The 21130-nt window shown below is 42.6% G+C and overlaps 1 protein-coding gene across 5 annotated transcripts in view; it reads left to right on the top strand.

Annotated features, from left to right (window-relative positions):
- The first annotated feature begins 2418 nt into the window (after window positions 1-2418).
- The window catches only part of GPD2 (glycerol-3-phosphate dehydrogenase 2), a 122289-nt gene continuing 103577 nt past the window's right edge, over window positions 2419-21130 (top strand). Inside the window, exon 1 of one of the 5 annotated variants that reach the window (XM_075117843.1) lies at window positions 2419-2519. The gene's annotated coding sequence lies outside the window, so the exon portion shown is untranslated. Of the gene's footprint in view, window positions 2520-2596; window positions 2820-2859; window positions 2970-3279; window positions 3522-3672; window positions 3692-21130 lie in introns of those variants that run through there. The other 4 variants (XM_075117841.1, XM_075117845.1, XM_075117842.1 and 1 more) reach the window with 4 other exon arrangements.

Genomic DNA, 21130 nt, shown 5'->3' on the forward strand with positions numbered 1-21130 from the left:
CTCAAAAGGATCAAAGATAGCTAAACACGATAGATGCTTGCTGATATAAATGCACTAATTTTGGCTTATGGGGGCATAGATGTCCTCAAATCCCGCCCCACTGTATGCTCCTGGAAGTGCAGCAGATGACTCAGCACAATCTTGGTGACCCTCAGCTCTTTGGACGATAGGTCCAGGAGAAACAGGGAAGCTACCCTGCCAGATAACCTGGTGAGGTGACTGAAGTGCACACTATTCTCCCTCCTTCCCACATTCCAACAACCAAGTGGACTGGGCAGGCACAGTGCTGTGAGTCTTCTGCATGATTATCATAGAAAATTCCCCCATCCAAAAGTAGGAGAGTATCTAGCACCTCCTGCAACAGTGGGGGCTGCACTGTGCTCTGCTTCATAGGTGAACAGGGAATTGTGGAAGCAATGGGCCCCCTGGTACTATGTTGAGTACCACTCCCATTCCCTTGCTTCCTTCAATAGGGCCCTCACAGAACTGAGGAAGCAGTGGAAACTCCAAAATTCCTGGAAAGCAAGCTTCGTCAAGCTATGCACCTGCTCCAGAAAATGGGGTATAAGTCCTCCTGTGGAACAGCGCAGACAAAGGAGTCTGTGGACTCAATTAAGCTCACTGACTCACAGTCATCCTCTGTCAGACTTTCATCACTTTTGCTCTGCCTGTGGGGACAACTCCCCTCTCCACAGTGACAACAGCTTGGCCTGGCACTACCTATACCACATAGGCCAACCTGTCCCTCAACATAGGTGTTAGAGACAGAGAGAGCAAAGCAGCTACAGAGGGAATGGGAGAAGGAGAAAAACAAATATAGCCTCCTGGTGACTGTCCCTTGCAGAATGAGAGGACTACCCCAGGGCTGTTGAATATGGGAGGTTAGTCAACACCCCTAGATCAACGATGGGATCAACAATAGCACAGCAATCTTGGTAAAGGTATCAACAAGGAACTCCAACCCATCTTTGTGGCTGGAGTCTATGAGTTTAACACCAGGGACTGGCAATGCCACAATGGACTCAGCACCCACTGACTTGGTTTTGACATTCCCCTTGGCAGGCTCAGAGTCCCTGAGCAGTTTCAAAGGAGCTCAGGGACAAGCTGCTCCATCTAATGGCATCCCAGAAGGCCCAAAGTTTGGCCACCAAGCTCTGTTACCCACCAAACTGGTCATGACAGCGAAGAGGCTACTACTGTCAAGCACTGGGCCAGAGTCTAGGCCAGGGGCAGAACCAGGGTCAAGGACTGGGAGAGGAGGAAGCACTACAATGGGATGACTAGGGTCAGCCCAGGGCCTCAATATCCTCAAAGATGGCCTCTAAGTCCACAGAGTTCCCCCTATAAATCACTGAGGAGAATTTGACCTTGGCACCAACTGGTGGGAATGGTGTTAAAGGCGGGGGGATCTCACCCAAGGCCTATTCCACCAAGGACTCCAAAGAAAGGAAGACAGCAACTTTGTCCCCTTCTGCTACCTCCTCAGCCATTTCCATCTGTTGGACTGTCCTAGGGGGCAGCATTTCAGAGGCAGCTACAACATCGTCTCTGAATGGTGAGTGGGAGGCTTGCTGCAAACTGTAGAGAGTCACTTGTCTGAGACTCGTGCTTTGGCTTTGCCTTCCGCCTACAATGCCCATACCGAGAATTAGGTGACCACCAGGAACAGAAAGCCAGAACCTGGTCCTACTGTCAAGGTTGAGAAAGGGGCATCAGTTGCTCTAGGCAGAGAAAAATTGGTAATTGGTAATTAGTGGCTCCGGCAGATGGTAACTCTGCAGCCACATGGTCCTAGGACTGTGTACTCCTGGACTTATGGAGTGGGTGGAAAATCTGGAGGTGGTGGTGATAGACGCAACCCCAGCCCCCGTAGATGGGGTGGCTGTGATCAAGAGTTCTTTCTGGTCGGCCCTTGCCTTTGCCCTTAGAAGAAAAGAAAGCGCTGACAGTGGAAACTTTGTCCTTGAAGGGAAGGCTGATGACATGGAGTGGAGAGGACAACAGTGTTGACCATGGAATCCCCTTTCCCCCTCAGCCTCTGACTCATCTGGGCCAAAGGGGCAGAAGCCTTATTGGGGAGGGTGGGGGCTTGCCACGGTGGTGGGAGAAAAATGGGGGCAGTTAACAAAAACGATAGCCCGCCCTCCTTCCTAGGAGGCAGGAGGGTCCAAACAAAAGAACCAGGGGAACCAGGGGAATATTAGTGACCTGCCCCTCCCGGCCGCATGGGGATGGCTAGAGAGAAGAGCTCAAGGCAAACATGGGAGGTGGAGGAGGGGAAAGAAGTGTTCAGGAAGGGGCAGACACGGGTGGGCAGAGGGGAAACAAACGGTGAGAGGAGGCCCTCAGTTGCCAAGAAGGGGGGTGGTGATCTTCTTGGGCATATGAGAGCAGAGAGAGGGGAGAGAAGGGGCGTCAAGGCATGCGCCCCCCCCTCCCCCCGCCCCAAAGGGGGAGGCAGCAAATCCAAATTGCATCAAGGGGACAAAAGCAGCGACGAGCCAACAAAACAGCGCAAGGTGGGGGAGCAGGACTGGCCGCTGTGGCCAGAGACCCTGGTCCAGGGTAGGAGGTCGGGGGGGATCAGAGCGCGCGCACCCAGCCGCCCGCCCGCAGCAGCCGCCGCGGCCAGTGTCAGAGCAGGGACAGCTCTGCGCTGTTCCCCTCGCCGCTCCTTCCAGCAGCAGCAGGAGGAGGTTACTTCTCAGTGTCTGGTTACCAGAAGACACGCCTCGTGCTGCCTGGAAGCGTGTTGAACTGGGGGCTGGACGGGCAAGTACAGCAGGGAAAGCAGCTTCTGGGAAGCAGCAAGAAGCACGGTAAGGGAGATGCACGGATTCCTGCATCCCGGAGCAGCGGGGGCCAGTGCTGCACAGGGCCGAGTGGGGAGCCTACCCTCCCTGCTCGGGGAAGAGTCGCTTCCTTTAGGCAACAGCTCCAGGCAGTGCGCGGACAGGCCGACGGGGGAGGTATAAATAGTCACAGAATCAGGTTGCGTCTGGGCCTAATGGGGGGTGTTAAGGGGGATTCACTAGTGAGTGCTCAGGCCATAGTGCAAGGGGTAACGGCTCTATCCTGCTGGCGCCCTAATCTGCACTCGGTGGCGTTAGCTCCTCCGGGCACGGTGCAGGGCACCGGCAGCCTGTCAGCACAGGCTGCGCCGTGCTCCTTGCAAGCCCGGGCCCAGCGCCAGAGCGCCGCAAGGAGCTCATCCTCTCCGCCGCCTGCTCGCGCCTCGCCGTTCCATTGGGCGAAGGAGACGCCAGTTAAGCCGGCGGCCCCGGCCCGACCCCCGTGGACTTCCGCGCGTCCTGGTACCTAGAAAGCCCGTGAGCCGCTGCTGAGCGCTCAGGTACCGAGGCTGCTGGCTGGAAGCTGCATCAGCCCCGCTGCATCCACCTTCTCTTCCATCCTAGGCGGTAAAAACCTTGCTGGAAGCATCGGCTAGTATTACGGGGCAGTGCCTCGTGTTTCAGGGAGCAACAGCCTGACTAGGCTCCTTGCCAGCAAATTCCCTCTTTGTAAGTGTCCGTGCTATTTTTTTAAAAGCTGCTTTGCTTTAAGTTGACTTCATGTCAGTAATATAATATACAGGGATACTGGGGGAGAAAAATTGAAGCATACCACCTCACTCCATTTAAATATAGTGGGCTGGCAGAGCTTTTTTGAGAGGGCACTCATCGGAACACTGGTAAGTAATCTGATAAATAATTTAATATTATATGTACATGTAAAATAATAAAACAAGGCTTGGCAGCACAATTGATATTGTCAAGCAGCTGCTGCCCTGGCTGGGCTGCAGGAACTACTCCACCTCACCTTCTTGTTATTTGGCAGAATCAAATAAGAGCACAGCTAGGGTGAAAACATTTCCTTTCTGAGCTGTCATCATCAAAAGGCATTTTTATGCATGAGGGGCAGGAAGGGTTTAACTTGTGCAAACTACGGCCAGGCAACTTCTTCAGGACTCAGTTACTAAATTTTGTTGTGTCATAACTCCGATGGATTGCGTTGCCTCTTGCTTCGTAGATAAAATTGTAATGGACTTGTCAAAACTTTTGTAGGCGGCAAGTGACGTTTTTTGCTTCAGCATTTAATTCTGATGTAAGTTTATATTTACAGTTGTGGATCCAGGGAGGGAGGGAGAAACACTGCAAAGTGTTGCTCAGTGGTTTTAAAAACAAACCATGAACAGGGTAATATACTTGTTATGAAACTAAGTGTAATCACTCAAAGTTATATAAACCATCCTTATACATTTACCCATACTTGCAAAAGTTCTCATTTTTACAACCCCAACAGATTATTATACATTTCTTGGGGATACTCATCCTTTCAGATCACACGATTAAACAGGGATTTCACAGTGGAATGTGTTCTGTAACAGAAACTCCAGTTGTTACTTAAGAGTTGAAAGTATTTACATTTAAATTTTAAAAATTGATGATACATTACAAACTTGTGTAAGGTGCCTTGTAGCTACCTCTTTTTTTGCATCACCTCATCCAGTAGTTAAGTACACTGAGTATTTCTTAGTATTTTGAAGCTCTTGTTTTATATAGTGACATTTCAGACAATTCCCTAAACATTGTGGAATCTGTTTGGTTAACTTTTCTGCTAATGAAGCATTCTACTATAGTTAAGTTGGTGTCACTACTGAAAATGTCTGTTATATATTGCACCTTTTTTTTTGAAAATTCTAATTGACAAAAAAGTAAATGTTCTATAACAAACTAATAAACATAGCGGAACATTGATTGAGTCTTGCTTTCCTATTGGATACCATACAAATCTAACTTCTAGGAAGATGGATACTGGCCACAGAATACCATATTCATGGTAACATTGCTGAACTTTTGAAAATAAAGGGAATTACTTTTAATTTGAGTTTTAAAAAAGATTTTTATGGAATAAAATCTTTTGAGTTGGGTATTTCTGTATAGTTAATGACCAGGTGGAGTTCCTTGAGCTTTTCTCTCTTCTATCCAGCCACTAGCTGCTAGGGAAGTGTCTTGTGTGAAGGCCATTAGGACACACCCTCAATTATATGAGCTATTTCCCAAGGCTTGAAAAATTTATCAGATCTACCTTCCTTAGGACTAAACCTATGTAGAGGATGATACTAAAGATAAACTTGAAGCTAGCCCTGTACCCCGGGCTGCTGATAAGAAGTAGGATCTGTCTCTGTCTTTGGACTCTCACTGTTCTCCACTGTTGGGGCAAAAATAATTCTGTTTCTTTTCCCCTAGCAGCTGCGTTTTCTCCATCCTCTGTCCTGTTTTTTGTTGTTGTTTTTCAACTCCAGTGCCTACTGCTGCTGCTTAGAGCTTTCTTAAGCAGCAACAGAATGAAATTGACAAGACTAGGCATTTGCACTGCTTCTACTCAATATCCTCATACCAATTTCACACTAATGCTGTTTGAAAAAGCACTGAATAAGTAGCAGGGCACTGGAGTTCTGTTTGTAGACTCAGACAACACTGTTACATTTGGAAATTCATCTTCATGACCATAAGGGGCAGGTTATTTTTATATAGAATCTTAATTCTTATGGTTCCTAATTTATGAGGGAGAGTTTCCTTGTCTCTGGTGACTGAAATTGTCAAGCCGTGGATACCTCTTGTACAAATATTATTGCAGTAGTGACACTGGTCTCAGACTCATTCTACTTTGTGATTCTTACCCATATTTATCACAGATGCTTTTCTTATATTCTCCCTCTCTCTCCCCCCTCAACACATATATACGCATACACACACTCTTTGGATCAAAGTTTGAAAATAGTTGCTGGCAGTCTTCAGAAAGCTGGCTGGTCATATTGTGCTGGCTTTCCTTATTTCCAGCTACGAAGTCACTTTAAAAAACAGCTAAACTATATTAAATACTTTCCTAATATTACTTTCCCGCGTAATGATCACTGTAGTTGCTACAAGACAGTTATGTGATTATAAATGAAAGGGGAGGTGTTTGATTGCAAATGGCAGGAGAGTTTGTCCACGAGATAGTCTCTCTATTTAGATGTGGTCCATCCTAGGACAATTCTTGAACATATAAGAGGTATCATTGATGCTATATATTAATTTTGTGTATGTTAAAATAATGAATGCAACAGATTTGAGATTTAATTTGTCTGAGGTCAGGAAATTCAGACTTTGACTTTCCACTGGAATTGTAACTGTGTTACTTTCATGGGCTCTGTGCATTTTGCTGGGTCTTTCATTCCATGATCCCATGTGTGAATATGTATAGATTCAACTTAGCTGATTGTCACAGGGGCTATATGGTTTGTCATCTTAGGCTAGTTAGGCCCATCTTCTGAGTACTGATTGGTAGTATTATAGATAGCACTTATCAGATAAGTGAATTTAAATACCTAGGATCAAAGGTTGCTGAATATGGTACCCTCCCGAGTAATGCCCAGCATTGTACCACTCTGGTTGGTACAAATGGCAGGAGATGTCTCTGTGATAAAAAGATGCCAATAAAGTTAAAAGGGAAGAGTGTTTAAAACTGTAACTTGACCAATCCTATATGTATAGAACAGAGACTTGCCCCGCCACAAGAAGAGAAATGAGTGTGCTCTCCAACACGGAAATGAAGATGTTGAGATGGTCAAATGGTTGGACACTCTGTGATAGGAAACAAAATGAGGTTGTGGGGGACCTAATGTGGGTTGTCTTGACTGAAGACAAATTGAGAGAGGTGAGGCTACGTTAGTATGGGCATATCTAGTGGAGACCCAGGAGTTATATTGGTAGTGATCGTAGATGGAAGATGACTAAGGGGAAGGCTAAAGTCTCAGAACATTGACCAGATATCAATGGACCTTAGGGAGACAAATTGTATAACAGCCAGGCATACAAGCATGAGTTTTGGAAGAAGGCTATACAAGTTGCTGACTCCAGATAGGGAAATGGCAAGAAAGAGGAAGAAGACAACTTACCCGATAAACAGTATCTCAGTCACATTTTAATACAACCGTTTTAATTTTGTTTCACTCTTTAAAAAATCTCTTCTGCTCACCGAGAGTGACAAAGCTGATAAGAACTATAATTTTCTTTATTTATAAGTCATTTTTATGCTATTAGATCCTTGAATTCTTCAACATTGTCAGATTATTTATATAGCTATGAAGAGACTAGCCAGATCTTCAATGGGTGTAAACATAATTCCACTGGCTTAAATTACCAGTTTACACTAGCTAAAGATTTGGCTCATGGTTCATATTTTCAAAAATGGCCTCAAGTTGCATCATCCATAATTATATAACCAAGTATATTCATTATGCAATTTTCAATGACCAAGTTTTTTTTGCCTTCAAAAGACTCATTTGTACATAAAAGTTTATTGTCGGGGCGAAAATGCTTGTCTAATTCTGCTTCTGATGTCAGTGAATGTGTAGATGAGGATTAATTTTAAACCACAAAAATGAACGTATTATTTAATTTTTTAAAAACTTACATTGCAGGAGGATTTTTTCCCCACTGAGGTTATATTTGAAACGTTGCACATTTATGGACCTAATACTGCCACATTTGCCCCAGTTTTCTAACGATTCAAATAATATAACATTAGCTAGCTGAGTGGGAGAGCTACGTTCTCTGATGTTTGCTCTGCATGTACATAAGGCTTTATAGCAGGGTTCACTACTTCCTGCACTGACTCATGGCTTATCTGGGGATTAGCTCACCACTGATCAGACGTCCCTTCCAGCAGTTGCTCAGCCCATTGTTTTAATATCACCTTCTAGGACTCTTGGTAGTAATCTTTTTTGTTACTTGTCCCTCCATCCAGGTCACTTTAATTCTCCACTTCATGGGATGGGAGGGATGGCCATTAGTGTCTTTCTAGGTAAGCTGTCCCTCTGCTGTTCCAGTCAATTCTCTGTTCTACATCCAAGGCTGTGCCACTTTTCTGGTAGGGAAACTTAGATCTTCCCTCTGTTACAGGTTCTAGCCCAGAGATCCTATGCTCTGCAACTATGATCTACTTCTAGATTTAGCTGCTACGTCTCGGAGCTCTGTTTTACTTCCTCTCTCTGTCCTCTCACACCTCTCGTTTACTACCTGTCAGAGATTCCTCTGCTCTGTAGCTACTTCTCCAACCCTGTAATCTCTAACCAACATCCCTCCTGTTGACTATTTCCCCCTGCCATAGGTGCCAACTTTTCCTGGTGCAGGTGGGTGCTTGACATCTCCTGCCTCTCTGACTCCACCCCTACCCTGCCCCTATTCCAACCCCTTCCCCAAAGTCCCCGCCCCAGCCCTGCCTCTTCTCTGCCTCCTCCCCTGAGCGCACTGCGTTCCCACTCCTCCCCCCTACCCACAGCTTGTTATGCTGCAAAACAGCTGTTTCACAGTGGTAGGTGCTGGGAGGAGAAGCAGGGATTCTGCATGCTCAGGGGAGGAGGTGGAGGTGAGCTGGGGCGGGGAGCTTGACTGCTGGTGGGTGCTGTAGCCCCGTAGCACCTGTGAAATTAGCCCCTATGCCCCCTGCAAGTCCCTTCTGTTCTCTGCTTCTTAGTATTATTGAATCCCGGCCTGTTTCTGCCCAGGTAAGCTTCATCCTTAATTAAGCCTTATTGATCCTTGGCTCCCCTCCAGAAGCAACCTATGTGGTTAATTGGCCCATCTAGCATACCTTAACCCCTTAAAGACTGGTGTGGGTGAACACTCCATCACAGGCTCTTTCTATGCAGGGCTTTTTTGCACCAATGTAGCTATACAGCACCAATGTAAGATGGGGCATGCACTCATGGAGTTTATCTACATTATTTGGGCTGCTACTCTGAAACCTGTACACTGATGTAGTCACACTGGTGCAAATTTCCCAATTCTAGATAAATCCTAAAACAGTAGGTACAGTACCTGGAGAGCTACATATTCATTTGTATGACAACATGTGATGATGGGGTGTACAAATATCATATTAGGCAGCAAGGGTTCGTTAGGCTAATAGAGGCCAAATCAGCCCCATGCTGTGGCATCTGAAGCTGGTGTCATTCTTTGAGGGAGGAGTTAAAAAGGGAGAACCCAGCTCAGGTGCTGTCTTAGTGGGAGGGAGAACAGACTTTGAGCTCTTTCTGTGAGGAGAGAAGGTTGGCTGGGGCTAAGAACTGGGAAGACTGCTCTTAACAGGGCCCTTTCCAGGTAAAGGGATGAGTTTTTATTTTATTTTTTCATGTATATTGTGGATTTCAGCGGGTGGAATTCTTGTACTGGACTTTTTTGGGTAGACGCTGTGTTTAGATCTTTGCAGCTGCATTTTGGACTTGAGAAGGAGTGGAGCTGTTGTGTGGCCTAGCGTGGAGGGCTGTGTCACCTCACCTGGGAAAGAGTTGGAGGCTGGGCAGAGCAGTGGAAGACCAGGAGGACAACACATGCAGGACCATGAATGTGCCATGCCAAAATGGGGCATGTTTCTACATACTAATTAAGGAACAGATTCGGCATATAGTATATTCAATGGCAATAGTATATTTTTATTATACTATTATAATATTAGCCAAAATATTAGCCAGTATTAGCCAAACAGAGCTGTGCTATATCTCAGTGGTTTATGGAAAAGGTAATATATTATCATAAATGTTCAGCAGTAAGGGGCAATGACTGAAGATTAGTTAACTTTTACTTAGTGTGTGATATCTAGGTTTGACAGTTAAGGACACAGTCAAGTGTCTATGTCCTTGTTTCTATATTTTCATGCATTCCCTTGTCCATTTTATCTTCATATCAGATTAAAACTCAGATAAGCTCCAGTTGCTGCATATATATTCGTACATGTGTAAGCACAGTAGTTACTTTTATGATTCTTGAAGTAGGCCCTCCTAATAACTTAGTGTCATCTAAACTATTATGTCTTTAATAGTAAATTCCTGTCTTTATATAATAAAATATATAAATGAAAAATCTATTTTTTGAGTACTACTGTAATGGTACAGAATTCTGTGTTTTGGATTATTACTGTACAATTTCTATAAAGATGTTAAAAATGTTCCCATTTATATAATAATGATATGCTGCATTGCTTTGTTAGCATTCTGAATTAGTGTCCTGAAAATTAATGTACTGAATGCTCCATGGAAGGCTAACCACTAATGTGTCTTCAGGATCAATCTATCATTGTTTGTTTGTTTGTGTTATCATAGCACCTTGGGGCCTTGACTTATGACTAGGGCTCCTTTGTGCTACATATTGTACAAACACAAAACAAAAAGACAGTCCCTGTCTCAAAGACTTTACAATTTAAGTATAAGACGAGACAACAGATACCTATAGAGACTGTTGAGGGAATACAAGGAAACAGTAAGACAATAGCACGATAGGCTATAGCAGTGGTTCCCAAGCTTGTTCCGCTGCTTGTGCAGGGAAAGCCCGTGGCGGGCCGGCCGGTTTGTTTACCTGCCACATCCACAGGTTCGGCCGATCGTGGCTCCCAGTGGCCGCGGTTCGCTGCTCCAGGCCAATGGGAGCTGTGGAAGTGGCGGCCAGAACCACTGGGCTATACGCACGCCAATCGCCTAGCTCTTGATACTGAATGAGAGGTGATAGGCAGGGAGGGGATAGGCTGTGAAGGGCCTTGAAAGTGAAAATAAGTTGCTTATGTTTGGGATAGAGACGAGAGCTGCTGGAGGGATGCAAAGAGAGGGATCATGTGGTCAAGTGGCAGGCTAGAAAAATAATCTTTGCAGCTGCATTATGAAAAGATATGAGCAGAGCAAGGTTGCATTTGTCAGGGCCAGAGAAAAGGATGTTGTAGAAATGTGACCTGATGAGTTTTAGATGTGCGGATGGATAGGAAAGGCCATATTTTAGAGATGTTATACAGAAAGAATGTGAGAGAGTTATATATAGCCTGGATGTGAAGACTTAGAGAGAGGTCTGAGTAGAAGATAATGTCTAGGTTATGGGGCTGAGTGACAGGCAGGATGTTGGTGTTGGGAAGGGATTGGGAGATGGGAAGATAGAGATCTGGTTTAGTCATGCTGAGTGTGAGCTGACAGCTAGACATCCATGAGGAGATGTTAGAAAGATGTGCTGAAAATTTAGTTTGGACAGAAGACGACCAGTCTGGTATGGAGAGAGAGAGCTGTGTGTTGTCAGCATACAGATGTTGTTGAATTGGTTTATGGATGAGATTACTCAGAGATAAAGTGTAGTGGGAGTAAAGAAAGGTGTCCTGAATAGAGCCCTGTGGAATCCAGACAAAAAATGGGGAGCGGGGGAGGGAGGGAGATTAAGATCCTCTGAAGGACATGCTGAAGGAGAAATTGGTGAGGTGGGAGGAGAACCGGGAGAGGACAGAGTCATAGAGGCCAAAGGAGGACAAGATTTCAAGAAGGATATGGTTGACTGTGTCAAAGGTGGCTGATGGGTGAAGGAGAATGGAGTACTGGGTTGGAGATTTAGCTAAAAAGAGGTAATTAGAGGTTTTGGAAGGAGCAGTTTCAGTTGACAGCAAGGTGAGGAAACCAGTTAGTAGAGAATCTAGAATGGAACTGGGGGAGAGGGACTCCAAACTGCAGTTGTCGAAAGGGGCTTTGGGATGAAAGGGAGATGGGAAGGTAGCTGTGGAGTCATGCAGAATCAAGTTTTTTGTTTTGTTTATTTTTTTGGCTTTTTGTTAAGATGGGATAGACTAAAACATGTTTGTGTTAGGAAGGGAAGAACCAGAGAAGAGTAAATGATTAAGGAGCTTTGCATGGCAAGTGATGAGAATGAGTGTGAGGGAGAACAGGAGGTGGGATGGGATCACTAGGCTGGTGGAGAGGTTAGAGGAGGAGAGCTGATGAGACTTCTGTGTCTGTGACCAGGGGAGAGAATGGTAGGGAGGGAAGGGAAGGCAAGGCGAGCTGATGGGATTAGAAGGGAGCTGGAAAATTTTAGGGGTAGAGGAGACCAAGGTAAGCCATCTTTTGGTAGATCAGTTTCCTATATGAAAACATTAGGTAAATTTTATCTAATTTCCACTCAAACAACAGTTCTTTGCTATTCTGGTTTCTACCCTCTAAAATCTCTCTCATAAGTATAGTTGAAGAATACCACTGTTTTCAATATCAGCTTAGAAAGTTGGTTCCTATTTTCAAATGTAAATGTCTTTCTTGGCTGTTTCAAAGCAAGGGTTTTCATGCAACTCAAACAACAATTTGCTATTTACTTTTATCTGTATGGCTTGTTGTGGTGTTTATTTGAATGCTGGTAGGTAGGTTTCCAGAGATTCTTGTTTTGCCTCTTCCTGAGCTTTTGTCTACTTTCTCTTTTCCTTAAAAAGATAGGTCTTCTAGTCTATTAGTATAGATGAGTTTAGATCTTACTATATTTTCTTATGTAACTAGTCCTTACGCACATGGGTGTGCCATTGAAGTTGGTGTGACAGATTTCTGTTACCAATCTGCGTGAGGCGTCAGGTGATCAGGCTGAGGCCACAGGATCGTTAAGGGAGGAGATGACATAACACAGCAAGTGTCTAAATTTTAAAGCTTTATTGATAAAATAATATAACAGTGGAGAGTGCTGGGTGGGAGGTTCCCCACATCACTTAGAGGAAGGAAGAAAGTGTTGGTGCCCTAAGCCCTAACCCACTTTCATACTCTCACACGCACTACATGAGGCTGGCCAGGCCTGGGTGTAACATAAGAAAAAGAGGGGGAAGGGTGAACGGGAGTTCTGTCCTGTGTTTACAGGTCATCCAGGTCCATGGTGATCTCCAAGTTGCTCCAGCTCTCAGGAGGGTTTTAATTCCTGGGCTCCTTGGTGCTTCGTTCAGGGACTTCTGCTCCTGGTGCCCTCTGTGCCAGTCCAAACCAGCTTTCCATGGTGTCTTCAGTTTTCTCAAAACACCCCGGCTCCAGGGATGCAAGGCTCGGCTCCCCCTCTTGCCGTCTCGCTGGTGTTTTCAATCTCTGCGGTCTTAGACCTTGTTTTCTTCTTTGCTGGCCTCGCTGCCTTGTAGGTCTGTGCAGTTGGGTTTTTCTTTCTTATGGCTGCTCGGGCACATTCACGCCCCCGTCTTTCTTGGCTGTCAGCCAAGTCTCAGCTGTGAGCAGTGTCCTTGGGCTGGGACCATTGTCTTATCGTTGGACTGAGCTTGCTAGCTGCAGTGTTGAGTTGATCCATTCTCTGCTCTCTTTCTCCTTCCCCCTTTGGCCTCTTGCAGCTTGCAAAAGAATCTTTCACTCTTCACTCACACCTTTGACCCTCCCCAAAATGCTTTGCGATGCTTGCAACAGCGTTAGCAATATACAATGCTGATCTGCCTTCCCCAGGGGACCCCTTGAGGGAGGGGACCATCGGGATGTGACATTGGTGGGACCATTCATGTAATACAAATGCAGGATTGGGCTCTTATGACAATCATGCATTGTATAGCCCTGAATAACTGGACACAAGTTGTTGACCCCCAACCCCTGCTACATTTTCAGGTTTATGGGGAACAATTTAATGAAGAGAGTGAAAAGGTAACATGGGAAGGGAGGGAAATAAAACAAACATTAGATGAAAGATTGAAAAAAAAAAACCTAATCGTGAGGCAGATCAGAGAAAAGGGGGGAAAAACATGCTGTCAAAGAGGAAGACGGAACAGATTTCAGCAGAATGAAGGATGAGCCCAGGAAAATAAGTTATAGAAAAATCTACATAACAGTAAAAATAAATTAACATTTTGTATTCATTTTAGTGAATTTAACATTTAAAAGAAGATATTGTTTTAGACTGAGAAATATTCTGAACTTACAAAAAAGAGCCCAACATTGATGCGAAATAATCCCTCCCACTACTTCAGGTCTTACTCGTGGGGGATGTGGAGTGAGGAGGGAAATGTTTGTAATTTTGCCTTTAAAAAGTCTCAGGCTTTTCTTTCAAAGCTGAATGTCAAGCTGCTTCCCTCCCTAGTGTCCAAGTGCAACCCTCTTTCAATTAAAAAGGAAAAAAAGTCACTGCATGGCTTCTGCCCTCAGTTCACAGCAATGAAGAGTGCACCTCAGATCTCACTTGAATCCCTGCAAATAATTGTTTTTTTTCCAAAATACCAAAAGGCATTATTTCACACCAAAAAAATTATTTTCAAGTTAACTAGTTACATTTAGCTAAAATTTTACAATAAAGCAACAAAAGGGGTGGCTTGAAAATGTGTATTGATGTCCCTAAGGTAGTCAATTCCTAATCCAGTTTAACTGGTTTGATTTTAAAAAACATCACCACACAAAACACTTACTTTTCTCAGTGCAGTTTCAAGATGTCCAGTGATCATCCACCTAGAAAGTGTAGGCTAATGTTAATAACTTCAGTGAACACCTTTAATTGTAGTTTATTTACTGGGTGCCTATCCAAACAGAGTACATATACGTACATCCTGATTTGTTTTTGCCCTGTTAGAAAATTATCTTGCTATACATGTTGCTATCAGACTAGTGTTAGCTTCATAAACTGAGCCCATATGTGCTAATTAAGGGTCTGATTCCAAAAGATGTTGAACACCTGCAGCTCCCACTCACTTGGATGGGAGTTGCAGGTGCTCATCAGCTTTACAGATGAGGAACTAATTTAGAAAATTGAAATCCTCCCCTGACATGCCTAAATTACTTCTTGTGAAATTACTGAAAGGGTGGTGTCTGTTTAGCTGTGCAGATCTATGTCCAGTTTTGGAATAAACAAGACAATTTTTGTATCTCTCAACTTCCTCCTACAATGTTTATTTGGCTGGAAAAAATGGCTGATGCTAAAGGGTAAATGTTAGGATCATAGTAATCAGGGTGGATAAAAAAAATAAAAAATGAGATTTTTAGATTGAAATCAAATACAGCTTTATTAAAAATTATTTAATAGGTTGTCATTTCAAATCTAATTTAAATAGTTATTTAACTATTAGTTATTTATTAAAATTTAAATTAAATGCAAAAAATAATTTAGTAGTACATATTTGATGCCAAGTTTTAAAGAGAGTCAAACCACTGACCTGGTGGAAGGCACTTGGTAAGCACTTGGAACTAGAGTATGAAGTGCTAAGCTAGCTTTTGACAGCAATTGTAGAGAGAATATTTTCTTCACTACAGTTTATTCAACTAATTCAGTTAACTGACTCATTCATTCAAGTTAAGAATCCTCTCTCCCCCCCTCAAAAAAGTAGGAAAGCTTGTTTTCATCTTCCAATCTATGAATAAAAACAAGGTATGAGATGATGAAAATCTACTGGTTCTAAAATCTTGAATGACATGGTGACCAGAAATAATCAGTTAAGTTTATTAACTACAGATAATAGTTCCTTTGTTTAATAAATCAGTTAGTTTTAAATGTAAAATAATGTTTTGATCAACTTTTTTGATAAACATTTTTTCTTATCGATTCATTTGATTCTTATCACATGTGATTCTTATCACATTTAATAGATTATTTTTTAACCCCCCTTTTTACTTGCTGGGTATTTCCTTCACAGGGATGACTGCAAACAGCCGTTAATATGTAGGATTACCCTTGAGTCATGATAATACTTCATTAAACTTCTATTAAATTAGACAAAACAGTCATAGGTTGATTGTCTCACTCCTGCCTGTCCACTATCACAACTGGCACCATAGTAATGCGGTCTCATTGGAAAGGCTAAAGACTGAATAGGCAGGGAACCTGGGGTAGTAACTCCAGGTCAGGGCAGAAGCATGTTGGCAGGGCAGTGTGAGAAAGCTTACACTGTCTGTCTGATCAGTCTATAGGGACATCAGTCTGGAATTTCTCACCATTTTAAATTCACTTGAACATTCATTTAAAGGAAATGAAAACAATATTAAAAAATAGGCACAGCTATTAAAACCAATGACAATTTATAGTAACAATCATTATCACAACAGTCTACATGGATTGTGTCTATTTTTGAGTCATCTATTTGGGAGACTCACTTTTTATTTTATTTTATTTTTTAATTTATTTTAAATTGGTTAGTCTCTAAGGTGCCACAAGTACTCCTTTTCTTTTTGCGAATACAGACTAACACGGCTGTTACTCTGAAACCTGTCACTTTTTATTAGTTATGCTGATTTAAAATGGAATGCAAGGCAACCTGATTACATGGTAAGAGCCTCATATAGTTCTTCAATACAAAACATCACAGATTGGATTACGTCTCTTCATGGGTTTTACATCTCAAACACTGTCTGATGGCAGTGTATAGAGCATTTCACACTTACTACCAAGCTTTACTGTTTACTTTATCCATCTGTTAGCCTGAAGTCTCTGGACTTCTACTTAAGTAGAGTCTTCTTCTATCTTATTTTCTGAAGAGCAAGTGCTCGAGCTACTAAGCAGTTTGAACCTAAGGATCGAAGTCCTGGTGTCCTGTTAGTTGTGGATGTGACCTCAAATCCTCTCACGACCTAAAATAAAAACCTTTGTGCTAGTGGTATCATCCCCTGAACTCGTGTACATTTACTAGAAACTAATTACTGTCTTGAATTCTCCCCAGCTGCCAGTCACTTCAAAGGGGGCTTCTTATTCTTAGCTGAGGACAGAATTTGACCCTTGTAGACCAGAATTATTTATTCGATAAGGGAAGATGGAAAATGTTGGCACAGAAGAAAGACAAAGGCGGAATCTAGACACTAAACACCGTGGAGCTAGATTTCACTAACTACTGAGTGTTAAATTGGCTGCACTCTCATGGGGATCATGCAGTATTGAAGTGGCCTGTGCAATGCTTGCTGGGCACAAACATTCTACAGTGCAGCTGGGTGGCTAGAGTCAAATTTGAGTAAGGGCCTTAGCTCAGTTCCTGCTCAGTGCTTTAGCCAGTTGCATGGCCAGATCTAGCCTGAGTCCTTCACTGCCTCTAGATCAGTAATTCTCAACCTTCTCAGACTGCTGTCCCCCTTTCAGGAGTCTGATTTGTCTTGCATACCCCAAGTTTCACCTCACTTAAAAACTTCTTGCTTACAAAAATCAGACATAAGTGTCACAGCACACTATTACTGAAAAATTACGTACTTTCTCATTTTTACCATATAATTATAAAATAAATTAATTGGAATGTAAATTTTGTACTTATATGTCAGTGTGATAATTGAGTCTGTTTTTAATTGGTGAGCCTTGTTTGAAGCCCAAGTCCTGTTGCTCAGGGCTGAAGCCCTGCTTGCCACCCCCCTAAACCCATCCTGTGGACCTCCTTGGGGACTGCAGTCCCACAGTTTGAGAAATACTGATCTAGATGAGTTGAGTACCCACAGTGGTGCACGTGCCCCTGGTTGAGAACCACGGCTCTGGACTACCAGATACTGCCCTAACTGGCTGGAGAAAGAATGAGCTGGATTAGAACTGAGGCCGAGTTCAAGAGGCTGGCCTTGTCTCATGTTGCTGAAGTTGTTGTGGACATGGTGTGTAGCCTCTTTTCTGGATGGCAGACCTGCTGTGGTTTTGCTGAGCAGAGCTGAGGCCACTGCTTAGCTCACTTAACTCCTTCCCCTTCATTCATGTGTAGCTGTTCAAGTGGCTAAGAATAGCAGGGCTTGAACTCATCCATTAAAGGAGCTCCAGTAGCTTTGTTGTGGCTGAGGTATGGGGAAAGGCGCAAATAAAACGGGAGGGAGTTTTGGTTGCAAATAGATCCTGAGATAGGGAAGAAAGATTCTCTTCTCTTTGCATCCAGTCTGGTTTTTATCACATGGTTTAAGGATTCACTTGGAAGAATCATCCCTGTTAACAATGCATTCATTAAGGACTTGCTTACTTAAACCCTGAAGAAGTTTGAAGTCAATGAAAGAAAATGTAGAAAACTTGTATTTGTGTTTTGTTTTTGATTGGCTTTTTGTGTACAAGGCTAGTAAACAATGGTAGTTAATTAGTTTGACAACTTTCCCCTATGTATTTTGGATCTGTCTTTGCATTTTGAAGTACATATGTGCATGAAAGAGGGCGCCTCCGACCCAAAGACACAAATTAAAATAAATCTGATATATCTTATTTTGTTCTGAAGCTACTTGTCGTAGTGCTCCTTGAAAGTGAAGGCAAAACAAGAACTTTCCATCCCCAGTTGTCTTGGCAGTATTGCCTGATGGATAGAGTAGAGGACTTAGGAGATGTGGGTTCTGTTCCTGGCTCTGCCACTAGTCTACTCAGTGACCGTAGGCAGGCTTTCTATGCCTCAGTTTCCCCATCTGTAAAATAGAGATAATGATACTGACCTCCTTTGTAAAACGCATTGAGATCTATATATTGAAAAGCACTGTAGAAGAGAGAGGTGGTATTATTATTACTGGTAGCAGAACACAATTTCTCATGCTGTTTCAGAGAGCTTTGTGATATCTTATACATTTTGAACCACTTGGGAAGATGCTAGCCTTATTAAATGAGATGTCTACATCGCAGAGAGGGACATCTTTAATTTTTCAGTGTAGTATGTTAAAGAAGAATCAAAAGTGGAATTCAGCTTCAGCTGGTATCTTTTGCACTGCTGAAAGGTTAATAAGTATTTTGGTTTACTTTATTTTCTGTTGGAAAAAGTTACATTATTTCACCTCCTTATTTTTGGAAGTTGAATGTTAAAAATATAAATTTGTCCTCTATGCTAAATAACCTGAATATATTTTCCCTTTTATGTTCATTTGTTTTGTTTTTTTATTTCCTTGTAAATGTTAATATATATGTATATATTTGGCGCTCTACCAGGAGCTGTAAGTTTGAATTATTGTCCCTGTGAATTTTTATTGATCCTAAACTAGTTCCCTCAGCAGGATGCTTTACATTCTGCATGTTTTGCTTAACCCTTTGTGTGACAGATTGAACTGTGTACCATAATACAAATAACTAGTTACAGCCTGGCTCTGAAGAATTTCAGTGCTCCTCGGTTATTCTTTAAGCACGATCCAAGCCCTGTAGAAGTCAATGGAAAGACTTCCATTGACCACATTGGACTTTGGATCAAGATCATAGATCTTAGGGTGGTTCTGTTATGCAGGTATAATTTGCATTTGGATAAGAGATTAAGAACAAGACACTTAGTGGCGGTTTATGATTTCAAGTCTTTAGTCAAATTACAGCACTCCAGGTTCATGCTCATGCTATTAACTGTTTGAAATATTTGGAATATAGTGGAATAAACCTGTCTGACTACCTAACTTTATGTCCATTTTGCAATGTGTGCCTTGCATAGTAACTGATTTATTTTTGTAGTCCTTTAAAATTAATACAGATAGACTGTTTGTGCCGTCAATAACTTTTTTAACGATCTCAAACTTGGAGAGGAATAAAATTTTCTCTCAGAACTTGCAATAGATGTCTTTTTAATATGTATATGCTAGAAAAGTGTACAAAACTTTATACATTATCTACTGTCAGATGATTCTTTGCAATGCCTAGTTTATTTTTCTGATTTCAATAAATGCTTGTATTTCTCATGTCATGCCTCTTGGGTCATCTGCCCCTATCTGGGCCCATGATGGCCCTTACTTTAAAACACTGTTTACTGTGTCTGTGTGTGCACCCTTATATAGACCACTCTGCTTTCAGTTGGTGTTTATAGGGCATTGTTACTTCCTTTGGCCGATTGCTAATGACAGGGCATCATGCTAAGATCATAGTTTGTTAAACAATTTCTGTTCCTGTTACACACACACACACACACGGCTTGCCTTTCTTTCTCAGGAGTAAAAAATGCTTCCCCTCCCCCCCTTCCTTTTCAGACATTGCGGTGATCCTGAGGAAAAAAAGAAAAACACAGTGAAGATCAGGCATTTTTGTTTTACCATGAGATAAAGTTGCAGAGGTCCGCTCCAGGTTGAGGGTATAAGGTTGACCTCCATGAATATACCTCACAGTAAAACAGAAGTGCCTGGTCTTCACTGTGTCTTTTACCTCAGGAAAACTCATGCATGTTGGTTACCCCAAGGTTTTTTTTAAAAACAGCATTTTTAGCAGTGAGGAGAAGCCCATACAGTCTATTTCAGTATTTGGTCTTCTAGGAGTATTCTGTTCCCTGAAGTATTACATGTAGGGTGACCAGATGTCCCGATATGATAGGAACAGTCCCGATATTTGGGGCTCTTTCTTATATAGGCTCCTATTATCCCCCCACCCTCTGTCCCAATTTTTCACACCTGCTATCTGGTCCCTAATTACATGTAAATTGGTAATCTGCACTGTGATTTAGGGGTGTTGATACAAAAGAGTTTAATTGCCATGAAAGTAAAAGGTAGTCTTTCGTTGGCAGCCTAGTTTGAGATATCAAGGTATCTTTAAGAAGCATACATATATACAAAGTGTAAATTTCTCACACCAGTAGTTCTGTAGCAATGGTTTTCAACCGTTTTTCATTTGCAGACCCCTAGAAAACTGGAGGTGCAGATCCCTCTGGAAATCTTCCACATAGCCTGTGTATCCCCAGAGGTTGAAAACCACTGTTTTATATCAAGCAAAAAATCATAATTGGATGCTTCAGTGTGGTTTTACATATAATGTGTATCTGCAGCAATTAAGGTGGTCCTTTATTAGCATTTAAAATCATCCTTTTTCCAAATACATATAAGCTTTTAACTTAAGAACTAAATAGTTATGGAGCAAGTTGTATGAAGGTGTTGATGGTGATACTAGAAAAGGCTTCACAATCTTTCAGATTTGGGTGTATACTGTTTTTGCAGGACTGTTTCTTCATAAATCAGTGGTAAAATTCATTCTCTTAAATACGTGAAGATGCATTTTTTTGGGTAAAATAATAGATGAGTGAAATTTGCTTTATTGGATAGCATGTGATAATTCTCACAAAATCTGGCCGTTCAGTGCATTCAAGAATCTGCGGTAAGGAGCTGTGTTGAGATGCCAGTGCTCCAGGATCAGCACTAGGTACTTTGGTGCACTAAGCCACTATTATCGTGGTGGTGGTGGTTCTGGTAGTGGTGTCAGGAAGCTGATGGGAGAGGGTGCTTGGGCCAGAGCCATACCGGTGTGGTGGTTCCAGATCTTGGTCAGTATGCTGCTATTCACAAAGGAGCAATGCTAGCGACCCAGTGATTCCCATAGCACCTACAACATTCCTGATTTAAGCATATGCTGGGTAAGGGCAGGAAAGAAATAATGTTTGTAGAGGTATTAACAGTATGACTGTCTCATCCCCTTAGTTTTTACATTTTAAATAGTAGCTGGATTTGTCTGGCTGTTTG

Source organism: Caretta caretta, chromosome 11, assembly GCF_965140235.1.
Source record: "Caretta caretta isolate rCarCar2 chromosome 11, rCarCar1.hap1, whole genome shotgun sequence".
Lineage (NCBI taxonomy): Eukaryota > Metazoa > Chordata > Testudines > Cheloniidae > Caretta > Caretta caretta.